The following is a 4,089-nucleotide window of genomic DNA, read 5'->3' on the forward strand; positions in this document are numbered from 1 at the left end:
ATCGTAGTAACAACTCTCGTGGAAGGTATCCTAGCGGTGGACCCATCAGGAATGATAAAGGGAAATCAAGTGGTAATTATCGAAACAATAATCAGCGCGACATCAATAATCAGAACTATGCGCTGCTTAAAAGTTTGTCCAAAATGCCAAAAGAAATTTTGGCAACCGAACCGGTGTGCGCGACCTTTGCGGTCCCAACTCCGCTTACGGAATTTGGTAAGCGGGACAAAACAAAGTATTGTGAATTTCATGACGATTATGGTCACGACACCAATCGGTGTAAAAACTTGATGGAACGGGTTCTGGAGGCGCTTCGCGCGGGCAAATTGGATCATCTAAAACCACCTAAAAAGGACAAGGGAAAGGCCGCAGAAGAGGCTTCTAAGTCTAAGACTTTCGCGTGGCAGAAAGTTGACAAAGCGAAAAATTCCGACTTAACCATTAACATGGTTGACGCAGAGAAAATCAGCCAGCGGAGAAAGTACAATGATCACCAAGATTGGGAGCTTCTCCCAATCACTTTCCCTCCTGTAATGTCAATTGATTCTATTAATGAGCCCATTATCATCAAGTGTCCAGGTTAAGCGCATGCATGTTGACACTGGCAGCGGTGTCAATATTATGTATGAGCATTGTTATCGTTTCCTTCCGGCAGAAGTCAAAGCGCAGTTACGCCAGCCTGATATTACGCTATCAGGGTTTTCCGGAGAAAACTCGTGGCCGCTAGGCCGAATAGAATTAATGGTAGAACTTGCGGAGGACAGGAACCCGCAGATGATCAGGCATGAGTTGGTCGATTTTTATGTGGTTCGTTCAACTTCACGATATAACGCACTGCTAGGGAGAAACTTCATACGGCGTTTCAACATCATACCATCGGTAGTGCATGTTTGATCAAGTTTCCCACAGTAGGAGGCGTTGCCACGGTTGCGTCACATCAAACAACCGAGTTGTCTGGCTCAGTTGCGCCTATAAGCACTCCTAGCGTGGGAGAACAACTAGCAAATTGTGCAGTCATTGCAAATCGCTTGCATCCGGATAAGCGAATTAAAATCGGCGCAGGCTTGTCAGCCGAAACAAAGGCCAAATTGCATGGAATTTTGTCCGCAAACGCAGATGTTTTCGCGTGGCGTGAGTCAGACATGACTGGGGTTCCGCGTGATATTGCGGAACATAAGTTAAATGTTAATCCATCATTGACACCCGTTAGGCAAAAGAAGCGGCATATGGCCCTAGACCGCAGTGATTGGTTGTGCGCAGAGGTGGACAACCTTGTCAAAGCAAACATTCTGCGGGAAGTGCGTTATCAGACATGGGTTGCAAATCCTGTGTTGGTAAAAAAGGCTGACGGTAACTGGCGAATGTGCGTTGATTTCAAGGACATTAATAAGGCATGTCCCAAGGACAACTACCCTCTCCCGGAGATAGACTGTAAGGTAGAATCACTATCGGGATTTAGGTACAAGTGTTTTCTGGACGCGTACAAGGGTTATCACCAAATCTTAATGGCTGTGGAAGATGAGGACAAGACTGCTTTTCATACGCCGCAGGGTATTTATTGTTACACAAAGATGCCTTTCGGTTTAAAGAATGCTGGCGCGACCTATCAGCGTGTAATTGACGCAGCATTCAAGCACCAAATCGGTAGAAATCTTGAAGCGTACGTCGACGACTTGGTAATTAAAAGTAACACCGAGGAAGACATGCTCGCGGACATCCTGGAAACGTTTGCATCTCTGCACAGGATCAACATGAAGCTTAACCCGCTAAAATGTAGTTTTGGGGAAGAGGAAGGCAAGTTTTTAGGTCATGTGGTGACAGCGCGGGGTATCAAGGCCAATCCCAAGAAGATTGAAGCCATTGATAATTTGTCATCTCCAAAGACAAAGAAAGATGTGCAGAGTCTAACGGGGAAGCTTGCGGCTATCACACGGTTTCTGTCGAAAGCCGCAGAACGACAGTTGCCATTCTTCAATACTTTGAAAAATTGTTTGAAGAAAAATGACTTCGTATGGACTCAGGAAGCGGAATCAGCCTTTCAGGAGATGAAAAAGGTGCTTGCAGAATTACCAACACTTACTGCGCCAGTATCAGGAGAAACGCTTACGCTGTACCTCGCGGCATCGAAGGAAGCTGTCAGCTCAGTCCTCATCGCGGATCGCGGAAAGACGCAAATGCCGGTCTACTTCGTAAGCAAGACGCTGACATCAAGTGAAGTAAACTACTCACCAATAGAAAAGCTTGTCTATGCGCTGGTCCATACGGCGCGGCGTTTGCGCCGATATTTTCAAGCACATCCAATCGTGGTCCTAACTGATCAACCAATCAAACAGGTTGGTAAACGCCTACTTTGCGGCAATGATCGGGGTTACCGCATTGACTAACGCAATCATTTTTCTTTCAGGTGTTATACAAGCCTGAGATTTCTGGCCGAATGACTAAGTGGGCAGTTGAATTAGGTGAACATGAAATAAATTTTTCTTCGCGCAGTGCGGTTAAGGGTCAAATACTTGCTGATTACCTAGCAGAATTACCTGCGGATGTCGAGGCATCAGCAGAACATCAGGATCCACCTGCACCAACTTTGTCACCATGGGAATTGTACACCGATGGAGCGTGCAGCGCATCTGGTGCAGGTGTGGGTGTAATTTTAACAAGCCCGGATGGCGAAGAGCATACATACGCACTGCGGTTTAATTTTGCTGTTACAAACAACGAAGCAGAGTATGAGGCTCTGTTAGCAGGTATGCGCATTGCGCATAAGTTAAATGTTAAAATTTTGCACGCTTATGTGGATTCAAAGCTAGTATGCAGTCAAGTCAGCGGAGATTTCGAAGCGCATGACATAGCCATGCAGCAATATCTATCGCTTGTTCACAACCTCGCTGACCAGTTTGAAGCTTTTCAAATCTCCCACGTAATGCGGGGGCAAAATAAGAAAGCGGATGCGCTAAGCAAACTGGCTGCCTTGGCTTTTGATCGTATGGGGAAGAAAGTTCTAATAGAAGAACTCAATGCAAAATCCATTGTTATGATGCCTTTAGTGGCACCAGTTGAGGAATCAAGCTCAACATGGATGACGCCAATCGTGGCTTTTCTGCGGGATGGCAGTTCTCCTGCAGATTCCGCTGACGCAAAGAAAGTCCGCGTTAAGGCACCGCTGTATGCCCTTGAGGGTAACGTCTTATATCGAAAGAATTATTTGGGACCGCACTTAAGGTACATTGGCCCGAAAGAGGCGGAGGAAGTTGTACGCGAGGTGCATGAGGGTGCATGCGCACTCCATTCGGGGCACAGGTCCATTGTGTCAAAAATAATGCGGCTAGAATATTATTGGCCCACCATGTACGCGGATACTGCGCGCATAGTTAATCAATGTGAATCATGCCAAATACATGCACCTATTAGCAGAGCACCTGCGCATCCAATGATACCAGTCTCCTCACCGTGGCCATTCTGTAAATGGGCAATCGACATAGTCGGACCATTCCCAAAAAGCCGAGGAAACATCAAATTCTTGATTGTTGCAATCGACTATTTCACAAAGTGGGTCGAAGCGAGACCGCTGGCAGCAATCTCAGGAAAAAGGGTGCGAAATTTTGTATGGGAAGACATCGTCTGTCGATTTGGTATACCAAACGAAATTGTTAGCGATAATGGTACGCAGTTCGCGGGTGACCCTTTCCGCAGCTGGTGCGCGGAGCTTAATATTAAGCAAACTTTTACATCTGTCGCGCATCCGCAGGCGAATGGCCAGTGCGAAGTCACCAACCGGGATATAGTAGCTGGAATCAAAGCTAGGTTGGGTCATGGTCGCGTTGGTTGGGTGGATGAACTACCAAAGGTTTTATGGGCGCATAGAACAACACCCAAAGCAAGCACTGGTGAGACCCCGTTCAGTTTGGTCTATGGATCAGAAGCTGTTGTACCCACAGAAATTGGGGTACCAACGTTCTGCATACAAAATTTTGATGAGTAAAATAACTCTGAAGCTTTGCGGGAAAATCTTAATTTGCTGGAAGAACGCAGACTCTCTGCGGCTGTCAACGAAGCAAATAACAAGCAAAAAATTGCAAAGTACTATAATCA

This window comes from Rutidosis leptorrhynchoides, chromosome 3, assembly GCF_046630445.1.
Source record: "Rutidosis leptorrhynchoides isolate AG116_Rl617_1_P2 chromosome 3, CSIRO_AGI_Rlap_v1, whole genome shotgun sequence".
Classification (NCBI taxonomy): domain Eukaryota; kingdom Viridiplantae; phylum Streptophyta; class Magnoliopsida; order Asterales; family Asteraceae; genus Rutidosis; species Rutidosis leptorrhynchoides.